The sequence below is a fragment of the Ranitomeya imitator genome, chromosome 1, assembly GCF_032444005.1.
Source record: "Ranitomeya imitator isolate aRanImi1 chromosome 1, aRanImi1.pri, whole genome shotgun sequence".
Taxonomy (NCBI): Eukaryota; Metazoa; Chordata; class Amphibia; order Anura; family Dendrobatidae; genus Ranitomeya; species Ranitomeya imitator.
The window spans coordinates 491,246,578-491,266,759 of record NC_091282.1 but is presented as its reverse complement, the minus strand read 5'-3'; the positions used below and the strand labels follow the sequence as shown (position 1 = coordinate 491,266,759).

At 41.0% G+C, this 20,182-nt stretch overlaps 1 protein-coding gene across 2 annotated transcripts in view; it reads right to left on the bottom strand.

Annotated features, from left to right (window-relative positions):
- Positions 1-19,943, bottom strand: part of ABCA1 (ATP binding cassette subfamily A member 1) — a 132,128-nt gene extending 112,185 nt beyond the window's left edge. The window contains exon 1 of one of the 2 annotated variants that reach the window (XM_069765939.1): positions 19,785-19,943. The gene's annotated coding sequence lies outside the window, so the exon portion shown is untranslated. The remainder of the gene's footprint in view (positions 1-19,784) is intronic. The other variant, XM_069765928.1, reaches the window with a different exon arrangement.
- Positions 19,944-20,182: the final 239 nt, after the last annotated feature.

Sequence of the window (20,182 nt, the reverse complement as noted above, 5' to 3'; positions counted from 1 at the left end):
ATGAAATGTTGAAAGAAAACCTGCAATTCCATTATTTTCTTTGTTGTATGCTAAACATGATTCGGCAACATGGTTCTCTTTATTTTAATGGTTAAAAAAAATTCAAAACAATGTGAAAAAATTGATAGGCTGCCACTACACATAACTTTATTTTTCAGATGCTAGACATGTATGAGAGTTTTATTTGAGGGTTAGTGATGGCTCTGCTGAGAATAGAAGCTCATGCACACTGATCATCGGGTCATAAAGCTTCTCATCCCTTCTTTATTGCCAAAAATAGGATTGGAGCCCAGCTCAGAAAAGAACTAATCCCGTAAATTTCCAATGGAAAGGTTTATATTGATACAATTTTGTAGTATATATGACATTTTTGTGGAAGGCGTGGCAACAGAACAAAAACATTTTTTGCACTTGAGTTTTTTTTTTCCCCTTTATCATTTGGCTCAACAGGAGCACCAAGATTGTGGCAACAAGGCCCTTCAACAGGCCACCAGCTACTATGGGGATTCATTGGCACCCTGCAATTGTAGCATCTACCATGTGTGAAGCAGACTCACTACATGCGTGTGTGGACCCTGTTGAGGAGATAGAGTTACATCCATATGCGCCCAAAGGTTAACGCATAGAACCAACAGGCCAATATACAGTAGATTTCCCAAAGGCACACTCCGGTAGGCACACATTATGAGAGACACACATTATTAGCATGCATATTGAATACCGGTGAATTGCTATAATCTACCAATACACTTTAGAATCCAATAGGCTGGTAGTTATGATCCCTGTCATTTTACTGTGTAATTTTGTCTAAACATGTTTTCTCTACAGATGAAGGTGTAAGCAGTTGCTGAACATCTTCAACATTACTCATCCATGGGAACAATACAACAATATGGTCGATCTTCATATTTTCAGTAAATGTAGTGAACAGAAAAAAAAGCCAAGACAAAAGAAGAAGAATTAGTATTATATAAAAAAAAGTAAATGCAGTTTTCATTGGAGATTTCTGCTTCCAAAGTTCCAACAGTCATCACTTCCAGGATAGTTTGTGTTTCCTACCTCTGAGAAGTCTCTTTTTTGATGCTTTTCATATGATCAGTGTTTAGTAACTGAATTTTAGCGAAGTGTTGGAAAAGTATATAGTCAAAGAGTTTATGTGAAATATAATTGCATTATATCCAGTTACTTTGACTGCCACATACTTATGGGTCTTTAACATGGAGCAATGGACTTCCAAACTTTAGTGTCCAGTCATTGCCCATGTGCTTTGTTGTTGAGCACATCTTTCACGCAGGTATAAAAATGATTTTTTACAGCAGCGCGTCCCAGTTAACAACCTGCAAACAATAGTGAAAGTGAGGGGAAACAAACAATGGAACCCCTCCGCGTCACTGCTTAGATGAAGGTGCATGACTGCTGACCAGCTTTTTGTACCATTGACTAATGCCTGCTATGAGCAATTTGTCTGCATGGGTCAAATGATCCTTAGAATAATTAATATTGTGAAGACTTCTAAGTATTTATAGTGCTGGTATAACATAACACCAACAACACACAGTCAGTAAGAGGTCTCTCTGGTGGTCTCAGTAGCACTCAGAACTTTTTTACTGTCATTGGCTGTCAATCACTAATCAAAAATGTCTAATAAATCTTTGACTCGCCATGGGATGAATGCCAATTCCTATAGCTATTCGGATAAGCTGTTATCCGAAGCTATTGGATCAACACTAGTAGTTTACCAATGAAAGCTCTTTATAAATACCTGTTTGTGAAGGCAGTGTTGGGCCGGGGTGCCAAGCACCGACCAGTAACCAACTGCAGGGCCCCACTTTTCAACTACAGGCAAATGTGACATTATTCTCAATCACAAATTTATATAATGATTAACTGGGCAGATTATTAAATGAATAATACGCTGCCTTTGTCTGTGATTCTAGTATATTGTGCCAAGTACTGCTCATATAAGAGGATGTTTTCCAACTCCTGCACAGGGGCCCACCGGAGGATTCTCCTGTTCTCCTGTGGGCCAGTCCAGGCCTGTGTGACGGGCCTAATGACCTAATCACACATACAATGCTTTATTATAAATGCATCCTTTATAATGCATATAGTATAGTACTACTGAGAGCATTCCTACCTTTCCTTTCAGTAGGGTTAGCATAGAACATAGCTATACCTCACATTACTAGAGGGATAACTACATGTGCTTGAGGGTAATATTTTACATACCGTAATTTATATCAGGCATTTCTTTACAGTTCTCTTTTTTCACAGTGGATGTAACCGACTGCCTGTCGTTCATAGAGACACGTCTTCAGCATTTGGCACTAAAATGCATTCACTATAAATTGCCAATTCATTTATGAGCTATAACAATGTACAGTTAGGGCCAGAAATATTTGGACAGTGACACAATTTTCGCGAGTTGGGCTCTGCATGCCACCACATTGGATTTGAAATGAAACCTCTACAACAGAATTCAAGTGCAGATTGTAACGTTTAATTTGAAGGGTTGAACAAAAATATCTGATAGAAAATGTAGGAATTGTACACATTTCTTTACAAACACTCCACATTTTAGGAGGTCAAAAGTAATTGGACAAATAAACATAACCCAAACAAAATATTTTTATTTTCAATATTTTGTTGCAAATCCTTTGGAGGCAATCACTGCCTTAAGTCTTTAACCCATGGACATCACCAAACGCTGGGTTTCCTCCTTCTTAATGCTTTGCCAGGCCTTTACAGCCGCAGCCTTCAGGTCTTGCTTGTTTGTGGGTCTTTCCGTCTTAAGTCTGGATTTGAGCAAGTGAAATGCATGCTCAATTGGGTTTAGATCTGGAGATTGACTTGGCCATTGGAGAATGTTCCACTTTTTGGCACTCATGAACTCCTGGGTAGCTTTGGATGTATGCTTGGGGTCATTGTCCATCTGTACTATGAAGCGCCGTCCAATCAACTTTGCAGCATTTGGCTGAATCTGGGCTGAAAGTATATCCCGGTACACTTCAGAATTCATCCGGCTACTCTTGTCTGCTCTTATGTCATCAATAAACACAAGTGACCCAGTGCCATTGAAAGCCATGCATGCCCATGCCATCACGTTGCCTCCACCATGTTTTACAGAGGATGTGGTGTGCCTTGGATCATGTGCCGTTCCCTTTCTTCTCCAAACTTTTTTCTTCCCATCATTCTGGTACAGGTTGATCTTTGTCTCATCTGTCCATAGAATACTTTTCCAGAACTGAGCTGGCTTCTTGAGGTGTTTTTCTGCAAATTTAACTCTGGCCTGTCTATTTTTGGTATTGATGAATGGTTTGCATCTAGATGTGAACCCTTTGTATTTACTGTCATGGAGTTTTCTCTTTACTGTTGACTTAGAGACAGATACACCTACTTCACTGAGAGTGTTCTGGACTTCAGTTGATGTTGTGAACGGGTTCTTCTTCACCAAATTAAGTATGCGGCGATCATCCACCACTGTTGTCATCCGTGGACGCCCAGGCCTTTTTGAGTTCCCAAGCTCACCAGTCAATTCCTTTTTTCTCAGAATGTACCCAACTGTTGATTTTGCTACTCCAAGCATGTCTGCTATCTCTCTGATGGATTTTTTCTTTTTTTTCAGCCTCAGGATGTTCTGCTTCACCTCAATTGAGAGTTCCTTTGACCGCATGTTGTCTGCTCACAGCAACAGCTTCCAAATGCAAAACCACACACCTGGAATCCACCCCTGACCTTTTAACTACTTCATTGATTACAGGTTAACGAGCGAGACGCCTTCAGAGTTAATTGCAGCCCTTAGAGTCCATTGTCCAATTACTTTTGGTCCCTTGAAAAAGAGGACACTATGCATTACAGAGCTATGATTCCTAAACCCTTTCTCCGATTTGGATGTGGAAACTATCATATTGCAGCTGGGAGTGTGCACTTTCAGCCCATATTATATATATAATTGTATTTCTGAACATGTTTTTGTAAACAGCTAAAATAACAAAACTTGTGTCACTGTCCAAATATTTCTGGCCCTAACTGTAATATCTGTACAATATACATACGGTATTAAAAGGATCTGGCCAAAACAATCTTGAAAATCCAAAAAATATAGACAATGGGAGTTTTTTTCCTTAGGATTTCGCTGTATACTCTGTGCCGAAATATGAGAAAAAATTACCACAAACCACCTCCTATTGTTTTCATTTAAAGATCTATGTTGCCATTCATGCAGCAACAAATTTAAAGATGTCAGTAAAGTGACATGTTCCTTATGGAAGTAGTCTCTATTTTGTCACACAAAATTTGGACTTATGGCAAATCTGTGGCACAAATCTTATCGTCAGCTTCCAATTTTGGTCACAGATTCCACTGCATATGTAATACATCAGATCTATTTAGCTGAAAAATCTCTGAATACAACCTTTTGGTGTGTGCAGACTGAGTTTTAAAAGCAATCAAAAATGTCATGTTCCTATTGCAAACCACTTCAGGAAATGATCCTTCTTCAGAGTGTTTTTAGAGGAGGTTTTCATTTCCTGAAGCAGTTCTGAAGAGTTTTTGGAGAGCTTTTTTTTAAATGCTTTGTTTAAGCCATTTGATTGGACAGTGCCTAGTTTGGAGCAGCTTCTGTCAGGAAACACTTCAAGGAAGTGACATACACTTTTTTTCCCATCAAGTTTTTTTTTTAAACATGAAGAGAAAAAAAAAAGACAAAATGAACAACAAAGTGGTTTAAAAAAAATATAAACGCCATGTCTGGCGTTCAACCAATACAGCTCATCACCCAAAGAACACCATTCCCACAGTGAAACATGGTGGTGGCAGCATCATGCTGTGGGGATGTTTTTCAGCAGCAGGGACAGGGAAAATGGTCTGAGTCAAGGGGAAGCTGGATGGTGCAAAATACAGGAATATACTTGAGCAGAACCTGTTTCAGTCTGTCAGTGATTTGAGACTGGGACAGAGATTCACCATACAACAAAACAATGGCCCAGAGCATACTGCTAAAGCAAGCACTCGAGTGGTTTAAGGGCAAATGTGTAAATGTTTTGGAGTGGCCTACTCAAAGCCCAGGCCTGAATCTAATTGAGAATCTGTGGTCAGACTTGAAGATTGCTGTTCACCAGAGGAAACCATCTAACTTGGAGGAGCTGGAGCAGTTTTGCCTTAAGGAATGGGCAAAAATCCCTGTGGCAAAATGTGGAAAGCTCATAGAGACTTATCCAAAGCAACTTGCAGCTGTAACTGCTGCAAAAGAAGGCTCTACAAAGCACTGACTTTAGGGGGGTGAACAGATATGCACGCTGTAGTTTTCAGTTATTTTGTCACATTTGTTGTTTGCATCACAGTAAAAAGAAAACCAAATGTTCACAGTTCTAGGCATCTTCTTTGCAGGAACCTTTGCATGAACCTTCAAAAAATACTGTGAAATTCCAGGTTGTGAGGTAGCAAAACATGAAAAATGCCAAGATGGGGGGAGGGGGGAACACTTTTGCAAGCCACTGTAAAGTAAGAAAAGTGCAGCATTTACTAAAACTTGTACGTAGAGTATGAGCAATAACAGAGAAATAGCCATTTTTGCTGTGGGAATACTGGCAAGCGGACAATTAGGACAATTATTCATTAGTATTCGATAGAGAATACATAGAAATAATGATTGAGCCATCATGGATGTCATTAGGGAGGAAAGAGATAGCACTCCTCTAGAGAATAGCGCACTGAGGATTAAAACATTCCAGTAAACACAATCTGCGGACTTAAAGGGGCAAAGCATTATTGTGAAAGATATTCAAATATACAATCACTGTGAAAAAAACATTCATATACAGCTTTTATCTATTGAAATTGCAGACAATGTTATTTTCCTGCTGCCCACAGCTTTGTCTATACTTCCCATAATCCTGTATTGCTCGCAGCATCCTGTGCTTGGTTACATAAGCAGACATAGTGTGCACGCTAGCCTAAAGCTGGGCACACTGCTGTTTATGGATACAGGGTGGCTTAGTGCCAGGAGAAGTGAGAGGGCACAGAGCCATCACAGGGGTAGAAAAACTAAATGTAAATCTTTCTAATGAACAAAGATCTGATAGCATCAGCAGAATTCGGGGACTAGAATTCGGGGACTACAGCTGGATCATTAGCTCCTTTATATGTCAAGAGATCTGATATGTCAAAGTGTTTTTAAATAATTTTTGTCAGTTCGTAAACATGATGGACTGAGCTCTTTGGCATATGTCCCGTTCTCCTGGCACACCAGGTCTGGGTGATGTCACGGTGTCTAAGAAAAGAACAAGATTGAACTTAATGTCTTCCAGCTTGAGCCTCATAGATGACAGACAAAATGCTAATTGAGACCAGACTGGGTTTAAAAGGGAAGCAAAGATTTTGGTGTTAAATAAAATGAGGAGGTGGTGCATGACACAGAAGAGAGTTTAGCGTTGGTGTCCTGGTGTCCCGGTATCATTCAGTGACCCCCAGAGTCATAGAAAGCAGCCTGCAATATGTCTGCATGCTTCCTAGGTATAGATCAGTAAGCTCACAAAGCTCCTGCTCTTGGGAAAGATCAGCTGTTTTTATGGCCTCTCCATACTTCTGGCTATGTGCTGCCCCAATCTGTCCAGCTAAGCCTTGCAGTGCAGGTATGAAAGGCACCAATCTGTCCAGTGAAGCCTTGCAGTGCAGGTATGAAAGGCGCCAATCTGTCAAGTCAAGCCTTGCAGTGCAGGTGTGAAAGACACCAATCTGTCCAGTCAAGCCTTGCAGCACAGGTATGAAAAGCACCAATCTGTCCAGTTAAGCCTTGCAGTGCAGGTATTATTATAATTATTATTTATTTATATAGCACCATTGATTCCATGGTGCTGTACATGAGAAGTGGTTACATACAAATTACAGATATCACTTACAGTAAGCAAACTAACAATTACAGACTGATACAGAGGGGCGAGGACCCTTCCCTTGCGGGCTTACATTCTACAGGATGGTGGGGATGGAGACAATAGGTTGAGGGTTGCAGGACCTCCCGTGTTGGTGAGGCGGTAGCTTTGGTAGTGGTGAGAAGGCAGCAAGGTCAGTGCAGGCTGTAGGCTTTCCTGAAGAGGTGGGTTTTCAGGTACCGTCTGAAGGATCCGAATGTGGTTGATAGTCGGATGGGTTGGGGCAAGGAATTCCAGAGGATGAGGGATATTCTGGAGAAGTCCTTGAGGCGGTTGGGTTAGGAGCGGATAAGTGTCGAGGAGAGGAGGAGGTCTTGGGAGGACCAGAGATTACGTGAGGGAAGATATCGGGAGATTAGTTCAGAGATATATGGAGGAGACAGGTTATGGATGGCCTTTTAGGTCAGTATTAGTAGTTTGAACTGGATACGCTGAGGGAATGGGAGCCAGTGAAGAGATTTGCAGAGGGGGGAAGCGGAGGAGTAGCGAGGAGAGAGATGAATTAGTCGGGCAGCAGAGTTAAGGAGGGGCAGGAGAGGTGCAAGGGTGTTAGCAGGGAGGCCACCGAAAAGGATGTTGCAATAGTCAAGGTGGGAGATGATGAGGGCATGCACAAGCATTTTAGTAGATTGACGGTTGAGGAAAGGATGGATTCTGAAGATATTTTTGAGCTGGAGGCGACAGGAGGTGGAAAGAGCTTGGATGTGCGGTTTGAAGGACAGGGCAGAGTCAAGGGTTACTCCGAGGCAGCGGACTTCCGGTACGGGGGAAAGCGTGATGTCTTTAATTGCGATAGATAGGTCAGGTATGGAAGATCTATGAGATGGAGGAAAGATGATGAGTTCAGATTTGTTCACATTGAGTTTGAGGAAGCGAGAGGAGAAGAAGGAGGATATGGCTGATAGACACTCTGGGATTCTGGACAGCAGAGAGGTGACGTCTGGGCTAAAGGTGGTACTGGAATCCATGGGACTTTATGAGTTGTGTATAGATTGAGAATAGTAGGGGTCCTAGAACAGAGCCTTGGGGACTCCAACAGAGAGAGGGTGGGATGAGGAGGTAGTGTGGGAGTGGGAGACGCTAAATGTGCGGATGGAAAGGTATGAGGAGATCCAGGATAGGGCGAGGTCTTTGATGCCAAAGGAGGAGAGGATCTGTAGTAGGAGGCAGTGGTCAACTGTGTCAAAAGCAGAGAACAGGTCAAGAAGGAGGAGTACAGAGTATTGTCCGTTAGCTTTGGCTGTAAGTAGGTCGTTAGTGATTTTGGTCAGGGCTGTCTCAGTTGAGTGATGGGGGCGTAAACCAGATTGTAGTTTGTCAAAGAGCAAGTTAGATGAGAGGTGGGAGGAAAGTTCAGCATGGACGTGCTGCTCCAGGAGTTTGGAAGCGAATGGGAGCAGCAATATTGGGCGATAGCTGGACATGGCAGTTGGATGGAGGGTTGGCTTTTTAAGGATAGGCGTGATTGTGGCATGTTTGAAAGCAGAAGGGAAGGTGCCAGAAGTTAGTGATAGTTTGAAGAGGTGGCTTAGGGATGGGATAAGTGTGGTGGTGAGGTTGGGGAGGGGGTGGGATGGGATCGATCGCACAGGTGGTGAGGTGCGATTTGGAGAGGAGACAATTAAGCCCCCTTCAGTGATCTTGGAGAGGGAGGTTATGGGATTTGGGCATTGGTCTGGTATACAAAGGGGTTGTGGTGGTTGAACAATGAAGACTTGCCTTGTTTGGTCGATCTTAGTTTTAAAGTGTGTGGCAAAGTCCTCAGCAGAGATGAGGGAGGTTGGAGGGGGCAGTGGAGGCGGAGGAGGGAGTTAAAGGTTTTGAATAACTGTTTGGGGTTGGAGGATAGGGAGGATACGAGGGTTGTGAAGTAGGCCTGTTTAGCAGAGGTGAGAGCCGATTAAGAAACGAGTGTTGCCTGTTTGAATTCAGTGAAGTCATCTTGCGAATGTGTTTTCTTCCAATGCCGCTCTGCAACTCTGGACAGTTGCAGGAGCTTTTTAGTGGTGTTATTATGCCAGGGTTGTCTATTGATACGCCATGAATGAGAGGGGTGACAGTGTCAATAGCTGATATAAAAGGCATCACTCTGTTCAGTCGAGCCTTGAAGTGCAGGTATAAAAGGCTTCAATCTGTCCAGTCAAGTCTTGAAGTGCAGGTATAAAAGGCTCCAATCTATCCAGTCAAGCCTTGCAGTGCAGGTACAAAAGGCTCCAATCTGTCAAGTTAAGCCATGCAGTGCAAGTATGAAAGGCACCAATCTGTCCAGTCAAGCCTTGCAGTGCAGGTATGAAAGGCACCAATCTGTCCTGTCAAGCCTTGCAGTGCAGGTATAAAGGCTCCAATCTGTCCAGTCAAGCTTTGCAGTGCAGCTATAAAAGGCTCAAATCTGTCCAGTCAAGCATTGCAGTGCAGGTATAAAAGGCTCAAATCTGTCCAGTCAAGCATTGCAGTGCAGGTATAAAAGGCTCAAATCTGTCCAGTCAAGCCTTGCAGTGCAGGCATGGAAGATACTTATGATTATTAAAAGGTGGGCACTGCTCATATAATCAAATTGGTTTCACTGATGATTGGTGTCAGATATGCACAAGTCAATGACTAAACTATTTTATCTGTTTTTAAAAAGAGATGAGAAAAGGCACACCAATTTCAGCAATTTCTAAAGCACAAACTAATCACTCTATCTGTACACACTGACTGCAGAGAAGAGGTCTGTGATACTTTGCCCTGCAGTAGATTTCAACATCTGGCTTGTTAGACTCTACTGTACAAGGGCAATGCCATAAACATAAGCAAGGAAAAAAGAATTTGGCTCTATACCGCCACCTGTTACCCACAAGTAATACTGCAGCTAGATGACCTTGATGGTGTCTTTAAAATGTCCAACTTGACAGTGTTTTACCCGAAAGGGCTAAGAATAGATATAGATCCCAGCGCCATTTGAGCTTGCAATCAAATTACAATCAAATTACATTATTAAACACACAAATTAAACCAAATTAACTTGTCAGCCTGTTTTGAGCCGTGCCAAGGAAATTAAAGCATAAGCCAACCATAACTCTCTTTACACAGCAATGGTTTTGTAATTCAGCAGGAGGAAGCCCATTTTAAGACAACTGGTGAGTTCTAGCAATACCAGTGCATCGTTAAGTAGCATGCCAGTCTCTCTACCAGTGCAGCAAGCACCATGCTCATCTCTGCAAGTGAATATGGTGGTGCCACATACAGAGGAGGCATTGACCCAAATGTCGTACTTCTCAATATCTTATTTGTAGGCTGTTGCCAATAGGGAGGCAGATGTGCTCCACCCTCTAGTTGTCATTAAGGAAGTCTGCCGTGGTCATGAAAGCAGTCATAGTGCCGGGTAGGATAGTAAACCCATAGTAATTTGGGTGCATTATGCAAATTATCTGGCAAGTGCTCTGGGTGGTCCTAATGTGGCAACTGAGATGTACAGGGTATAGCAACAAAGGTCCAATTCAATATGGCGTTTACGCCACAATTGTGCCATAAAATGTAAATTTAACTGTAATTTGAAGCATGTGGGTGTCTTGTATTGAGAGCAAATACCCCAAATGATTCTAGTCTTCGACTTCTCAGACTGATGTCTGATGTCTCTACTCTACAAGGCATAGCATACATGGACCTACAAAAATTAGAAGCATATTTGCCTTCTAGTAAGACTGTTGCCAATTACCATCTTTACAGATCTTAGATTATGCACATGTACATAATACACTGCCATTATCATCCACACACATGTAGATATTTAGGCACAATACACACACAGAATGATCTTTGACCTGGAGTAACACTTATGAGGGTTCATGTTAAGTACCAGAATACAGGACCTCAGAGGAAGCACCGACTTCACTTCAAAACCACTTGTAGAGCAAATTCAGCAAGACCGTTTGTATTCCCACCAATGTATAGAAAATGCTGAGTTCATCTGACTCTAAAATAATAAATCAAAGAAATATCCATTATTGCCGCAACCTCCAGGGCTTCCTCTTGTTCTGAAAAACATCCTCTGCTCTTGTTGTTAAGCAAAAGTCTTCATTTTGTTTGCAATCAATGAAGTTCACTGCTGATATATTATACAGTACCTTACCATCCTTTACTTAACAAATTTGTCTCCATATCACCTGCTTAGCGCGATAAAGTCACGTAAACATGATATATACATAAATATTTATATACATAGAATTCTTAAACAAGAGCATTTGTGAGGTCAAACACTGATGCCGTGTTACAATCTTTGTTCTAGGTCTTGATCTCCATTTTATTGAGATCAGGAATCTGTGTGGACCAGTCAAGTTCTACCACACCAAGTTCTCCCAAACATGCCTTCATGAACCTAGCTTTCTGCACTAGGGCGCAGAAATGGGGGACAGAAAAAAGACTTCCAAAACTGTTTCCCCAAAAGTTGAAAGCTACAACTGTCCAAACTATCTTGGTATACTAATGAATTAAATCTCTTCACTGTAACTAAGGAATCTAGACCAACCCCCGAAAAGAACCCCACACCATTATCGCTTCTCCACCAAACTTTACAGTTGGCATAATTAATTAAACACACTAGTGATACCAAAGTATCAGATAAAACACTAATGTAAAAATTCAGACTATATTAAAAATACCCGGAGATTACCATATGTGCCAATGATGTAGTGATAGAACTACAAAGAGCTAAAAGTATCGTGCTCACAACATAGCCAGACCGAAAACCATCACAACAGAGAATATTTTACAAATATATAGATATTTATTTATTTTAGTGGCGATTATCAAACCATAAAAATACAAAAATAAAATCAAGATAATTTAATATGTATGTACTTAAAATATTTTGTGCACATATCAAATTATATCATATGGCAGACATCATATATTGTATGTTATACCCGTAAGGACTCTATATATGTCCTTAAACCACCCTATATTGCATATAAACAAATAGTGCTGTAAACTGAAAGCAAAAAAACGCTTTTTTTAAAAAAAAGTGCATACAATGTGCTTAAAACTATATTCAATCAAGTGTAAGAAAAGACAATGAAAGTGGATTCAGTGCAAAAAAGTGCTACTATAAGGTGCTATGGGTGGATAGTATCCAGAGTCACTTACTTCTCAATGTACAGGATTTATTATAAGGACCGCCAATTTGATATAGTGCACCCCGACGCGCGTTTCGGACGCACTGTTCCTTCATCCCCCTGACGGATCCATTGCTGTCCGTTTTTTCGACTGACACAAAAACGTTACTTTGTCTGTTATCTACTGCCGCTGGACAGACAATTTTCGACGGATCTGGCGAACGACGGCTGAAACGTGAGGCCATCCGTCGCAATCCGTCGCTAATACAAGTCTATGAGAAAAAAGCGGATCCAGTGGCAACAATCGCTGGATCCGTTTTTTTCAAAATTCGCCGGATTGAGACTGACGACAAAAGACTGATGTGTGAAAGGGGCCTAACTTTGCAGGTACTGAGTCAGGAGAGAATTGGAGACTTTCATACAATATGTGCCTCAGCACTCTGTGACCCCATTCTTTATCTTTATGTGGCTTCCACTTTATGGATGAGCTCTGCTTCCAATTTTCAATAATAATACTCATAGTTAATAGTGCAATATTTAGGATGGAAGGAACTTCACAAACTAACTTGTTACAACCTTGAAATCCTATGACTGTACTATACTGGAATTCAGTAAACTCTTACAACAGCCTATTCTTTCACAAATGTTAGTAAAGGCAGACTACATGACTAGGGGATGGATGTTATACACCTGTGGCAATGGGACTAAACCTGAACTCAGTGATCAACACTTATGTCTCAAAACCTTGGTGAATATAGTGTGCTTAGATAGATAGATAGATAGACAGACAGACAGACAGACAGACAGACAGACAGACAGATAGATAGATAGATAGATAGATAGATAGATAGATAGATAGATAGATAGATAGATAGAGATATGGGATAGATAGATTTTTGCCGGGTGCCCTTACTCTCCAGCAAGTGCCACTTTGAACTTTGCAGCACCAAGATGAATCTAATACCGTTCAATCACAATCTCCCTACCCTAGCAGTCTCCATCTTGTAGGCCACATGCTTCTGTGGATCTGCACCCTACAAGATGTCAGAATCCTAATATTGCGCCGCCTGCACCTGCCCATTGTTTATAGAAGTCAGAAGAGGACACGAATGTTGCAGTGGAGAATCAGCATTAGGTAAGTATAGGCTTTACTTTTATATTATATTTAAAGGCACTCAGAAGACCTTATTAGTTTCGAAGAAGGACCTGGGGGAACCATAGTCTATCTAAATGGGGGCATTATTACTTTTGATGAGGGCTCTCAGGGGGCACATGAAGCATTACTTTTTAAGGGGCACTGTTAATTGAAGGTGGCACTAGGGGCAATATAATCTTCAAAGCAGCACATGGGTATTATTACTTTTTTTATTACATTTAAATTTTCAAAGTATTAGGGTCACTATGCCACCCAGCAGGTGCAGGCACAGATCTGAGGGGCGTTTGTGTAGGTTGGTGATTGTCCAATGTGACTTGCTTATAAACATCAAAGTCATAGTTAGAAGTCAACATGTTACTCCTGGACCAAATGGAAAATGTGGAAAGGCAATGGCGAGACATATACCTTGAGGCTCGTGCCCCTGATCTTTTAAGACCCTAGCAACACCCCTATATATAAATACAAACACACACTCTTTACATAGGCAAGTGAAGGAGAAAATATTCAAGAGACAGTAATGAGCCAATTTGATTTTAATGGTCCAATAAGATCTTTTATTTGTAATGGAATACCAGCCAAAAATGCATTAGTGGAAGATTTGATACTGTGATTGTCTGGCTCCTGGGATATTTAAAGCCTAGTCAGCTATGATATTAAAACATAAGTGTTATCTATTCACTGTAAAGTACAAATCATATGAACAACAACAACTTCAAATGATACAGTTTTCATAAATAAGTGTATATTAAAGTCTACCACAGCTTTTTATTAGTAAAGATCCCTCACCGGCTAAACTGAGATTGGTACAGCACTGGTTAGCTCACTTTACAGCTTGACTATTAGAAAACGAGCAAAAGACTGTAATGAAAATTTAGTATTCAAACTGCACTCACATATATAAAGTGTGATCATAGCTTAATGATGCAATAATTGGATCATTTACTAAATAAATTAAAAAATATATCGTGCAAGCCTATGGGCCGTCTTCAGCTGTCCGAACTGAGGACAAAAGAAGCTGACGGGAACCAGAAATGCTACGGTTTGCAGAACACTTTTGCAGCTTACACATGTTGCTACTGTATACCTTAAGTCACTTTCATTTGCCTAAAAGACTAATGATGTATTGATATAATTTCTACAATGACGTTTTACAGTATTTAGATACAATGTAAAGTAATGACTGTATTACTTGTAACTATCAGCAAGATCCAAACTATTACCATACCAATGGTCATAACTATACTTACCAGTGTAAATACCCAAAATATTGTTTACCACTGGTTCACATGATGGCTGCTTCCCTTCTAATAATAATATGATTGATATGATTATATATATATATATATATATATATATCTTACAACTTGATCTTACATATTGTACTAAATGGTGAAGATATGAAAATAAAAAGTATGGAAACTTGAGAAGGAAAATGGTCCCATGGGATACACTGGTAGCGTGTTGGGGCTGATCTACTGAAAGCTGATTTTCTGGAACAAGTTTCCTATCTGAAAATTCAGCTTGAATAAGAATAAAATGCAGTAAGCTAATTATACGGGACCAGGTATTTATTGACGCATACACTATGCAAGAACTCTGAAATACACCTAAATAAGATTTTATTAAAAAGAATAAAACTACAGTCCCACCAGCAAATATTTACCAGGAACCAGGGAAAAAGCAAAAAAAAGTAGAACACACACCGTCCGAGAGCCCACATGGGTTAATTAGTAGAAAGCCTGACGGTTTTCAATTAACGCCAAATTGGCTATATCGGACTCTGTGACCTACAGTTATTGTAAATGAGCTTGTTTTGGTGCAAATGGCGGCATACAAGCACTACTGGGGCAGAGTACTTCCATATTTATGTATAGTACAAGGCACATGGACACCTCTAGCAGGCCTATTACAAAATGGAACCAAAATACAGATTCATGCAAGCCTCAGTATATACATTTTCTATTACAAAATGATGTAATCACATTAATATATTGTGTGTTTAAGCATTACAATGCAAAAAATAGATTCACAGGACCCAATGGCCATGTTGGTGATTTGTACCCACCAGACCAGAGCCCTGTTAACTTCTTCCTATTTATTGGAATCCCCAGCACCTCTTCTGACCTAGTATGATGTCAAGCGTGCATTTATTTTGAACACTTATATAGCGCCATTATTTCCACAGTGGCTTACATACATTATCATCACTGTCCCCATTGTGGCTCACAATCTAAATTCCCTATCAGTATGTCTTTGAAGCGTTGGAGAAAACCAGAGGAAACCCACGCAAACATGGGGAGAACATACAAACTCCTGCAGATGTTGTCCTTGGTAGGATTTGAACCCAGACCTCAGTGCTGCCAGGCTGCTAACCACTGAGCCACCGTGCTGCATCATGATGTGGCACCAAGTTTACAAATCAGGAGAAGAAGCCAGGGATTTTGTTAGGTAGGTTCTCAAGGCTTTGGTCTGGCACCTACACAGCTGCTGGACAAGGGTGGTCCTTCAAATCGTTTTGATGGTCTCTAATATCTACATGATAATTAGCTGAAATTAAACTCATGACTATAAAGATGTAGTTGAGTGGTGTATCTCATTTGGCTCTAAGACATCTGAAAATAATACTAATAATAATAAATAATATTAATAGACTAAAACAGATTACATGACTACACCAGCCAATTTTCATTCATTTCCAGACTGCCACTTTGCGTGAGGCCACGTGGCACATTTTGTGTTAAAACAATATGGCAGCTAACACAAGTTGCAATTTTGTGTGTCTACGATCTACTTCATAGTGACAAGGTATACCTGTTAGGTCCAGCCTAACGACAAAGGACCGCATCAGCAATAAGACAGACTTGCAGTACTTCTCTAAGGTGATGTTCACAGTTTTGTCCGGACATTCTATTTGTCCCATCCATTTTGAGGAAAGGACAAAAGAAAACAATGTCCAAAAGGGATCAGTTACATAAATGATGATGACGGAAACGGAGGGACCCTATTGTTTATTATGGGATCTGTCTGGGTTCCGATGTGAGTTTTTCTTCTTTTTTTTGGGGCTTCTCTACATCAGTTAAGGTACTGTCACACTAGATGATATCGCTAGCGATCCGTGACGTTGCAGCGTCCTCGCTAGCGATATCGTCCAGTGTGACAAGCAGCAGCGATCAGGCCCCTGCTGGGAGATCGCTGGTCGGGGAAGAAAGTCCAGAACTTTATTTCGTCGCTGGACTCCCCGTAGACATCGCTGAATCGGCGTGACACCGATTCAGCGATGTCTTCACTGGTAACCAGGGTAAACATCGGGTAACTAAGCGCAGGGCCGCGCTTAGTAACCCGATGTTTACCCTGGTTACCAGCGTAAAAAAACAAACAGTACATACTTACATTCAGCTGTCTGTCCCTTGCCGTCTGGTTCCTGCACTGACTGCTGGCCGTAAAGTGAAAGCAGAGCACAGCCACAGCGGTGAGTCACCGCTGTGTGACTCACCGCTGTGCTGTGCTTTCACTTTCACTTTACGGCCAGCAGTCAGTGCAGGAACCAGACGGCAAGGGACAGACAGCTGAATGTAAGTATGTACTGTTTGTTTTTTTACGCTGGTAACCAGGGTAAACATCGGGTTACTAAGCGCGGCCCTGCGCTTAGTTACCCGATGTTTACCCTGGTTACCGGGGACCTCGGGATCGTTGGTCGCTGGAGAGCTGTCACACAGACCGCTCTCCAGCGACCAACGATGCCGGTAACCAGGGTAAACATCGGGTAACTAAGCGCAGGGCCGCGCTTAGTAACCCGATGTTTACCCTGGTTACCATGCTAAAAGTTAAAAAAAACAAACACTAGATACTTACCTACCGCTGTCTGTCCTCCAGCGCTGCGCTCTGCTTCTCTATTCTTATTCAGCGACCAACGATCTCCCAGCAGGGGCCTGATCGTTGGTCGCTGTCACACATAACGATTTCATTAACGATATCGTTGCTACGTCACAAATAGCAACGATATCGTTAACAATATCGTTATGTGTGACGGTACCTTAACACATAGTTCCACCATGTCCTGGAGGAGATAAATAAGGACCAAGATCTATATGTGCTCCTGCTAGAACAATGAATGTTGTCCCTTCACAATGGGAAACATGACACACTGGCTCAAGTAGGTGACAAAAAATGAGACAAAGGATACACTGGGCAGGCACATCTAGCTAGGTTTATCCAGTATACTCCGCATGTTCCTCTTTTCTCCTGTGCACTGTATCGTACCAATGACTACACAGAAAGGTTACTGCCGTTCATTCCTCCCTACAGCTCCAACGCCTGGCTATAATGGTAAGCAGCCCGGAATCATGGGTCATAGCCGGAGATGGCTCACTTGTGCTATAGGGAGCCGATAAACCACAGAGTTCTGGGGGCAACGAAATGGTTCTGGGAAACTAACAACATCAAAACAAGTCTGTGGCACGGAACATACCGAGAACAATACACATATATGTACCAAAGTCTGGAAAAAATCAATTGCTACAATACATGGAAACAATACCCAGTATTGGGGTCTCCCAAAGAGCAACATCTGCATGGAGTTTGTATATTCTTCTCCATGTTTGCGTGGTTTCCTCTGGCTTCATCCAGCACTCCAATGTCAGACTGTAAGATTACAGACCCTATAGTGCTCGATGGACAATATGGAGAAAATAAGGAGGAACGGTTAGAAAGAGAATGTTACCTATCGGTGAAGCGTCTCTCATCAGTGGAAATAACCAAAATGAAAGCCAAGACACGATCCTACACCAAAAGCAGGACGGTGAGGACTGGGGAGAACGGCAAACAGCAGCCGGAAGGACCCAAGTAAACAAAGAGAAGTATAGGAGACATACAGTGAGCTCCAGGCAGGATCTGGGTATTCAGCCTCACAAGGGCAGGCAGGACACATAGGAGATAGATAATAGATAGATAGATAATAGATAGATAGATAGATAGATAGATAGATAGATAGATAGATAGATAGATAGATAGATAGATAGATAGATAGATAGATAGATAGATAATAGATAGATATGGGATAGATAGATAGATAGATAATAGATAGATAGATAGATAGATAGATAGATAGATAGATAGATAGATAGATAGATAGATAACTATGGGATAAATAGATAGATAACTATGGGATAGATAGATAGATAGATAGATAGATAGATAGATAGATAGATAGATAGATAGATAGATAATAGATAGATAGATAATAGATAGATAGATAGATATGGGATAGATAGATAGATAATAGATAGATAGATAGATATGGGATAGATAGATAGATAATAGATAGATAGATAGATAGATAGATAGATAGATAGATAGATATGGGATAGATAGATAGATAGATAGATAGATAACTATAGGATAGATAGATAGATAGATAATAGATAGATAGATAGATATGGGATAGATAGATAGATAGATAGATAGATAGATAATAGATAGATAGATAGATAGATAGATAACTATAGGATAGATAGATAGATAGATAGATAGATAGATAGATATGGAATAGATAGATAGATAGATAGATAGATAGATAATAGATAGATATGGCATAGATAGATAGATAGATAGATAGATAGATAGATAGATAATAGATAGATATGGGATAGATAGATAGATAGATAATAGATAGATAGATAGATAGATATGGGATAGATAGATAGATAGATAGATAGATAGATAACTATAGGATAGATAGATAGATAGATAGATAGATAATAGATAGATAGATAGATATGGGATAGATAGATAGATAGATAGATAGATAATAGATAGATAGATAATAGATAGATAGATAGATAGATAGATAGATAGATAGATAGATAGATAACTATAGGATAGATAGATAGATAGATAGATAGATAGATAGATAGATAGATAGATAGATATGGGATAGATAGATAGATAGATAGATAATAGATAGATATGGCATAGATAGATAGATAGATAGATAGATAGATAGATAGATAGATAGATAGATAATAGATAGATATGGGATAGATAGATAGATAGATAGATAGATAGATAGATAGATAGATAGATAACTATGGGATAGATAGATAGATAGATAGATAGATAGATAGATAGATAGATAGATAATAGATAGATATGGGATAGATAGATAGATAGATAGATAGATAGATAGATAGATAGATAGATAGATAACTATGGGATAGATAGATAGATAGATAGATATGGGACAGATAGATAGATAATAGATAACTATGGGATAGATAAATAGATACCGTAACTATTGGAGATAGATAGACAGACAGATAGATAATAGATAGAGTATGGGATAGATAGATAATAGATAGATACATAGGTAACTATGGCACAGATAGATAGATAGATCATAGATAGTTTTTGGAGATAGGTAGGTAAATGGTAGGATAGGTGACAGACCCCCAGGATAGCTCTCCCCAGGGCTCGCCTGACCTTTGTAACCCCCCACAGACCCGGACACAGTAGTGGCCATACACAATAACCACTCGCCCATAATCCAGCACAAGTTTCCATCTCCTCAGGCTCTTCCATAAGTGAGTGCTGCCCGCAGAAGCCATTTACCTTCTCCCCCGTCCTAATGGCTCCTCAGCTGCAGCCCCCCAGTGCAGGCACAGTGATGGGACCCGTGTGCGCTCCAGTCCGGCCAGAACAGATGTGGTGCTCGCAGTGAGCGCGTCCTGTCAGCATCCCCCGCCGCACACCCAGTCTCCGCCCGCCCGCACAGCGCTGTGTATGGAGTTCCTTTTATAGCCCGTACAGCAGGGTTACTATCGGTCACACCGGAGCCGCTCTGTTTATGTACCGCGGTCCGCCCTGCCAGCAGCACGTGTGCTCGGCTCCTCCCGGGAGGACGATACTGCCGTGCACTGCACTTGTCGCTGCGCCCCCTGCGCCTTATTGACCTTCTCATTTGACTGCACTGCATGTGAGGGGAGGACGACCACCTCTGGTGTCCGGGT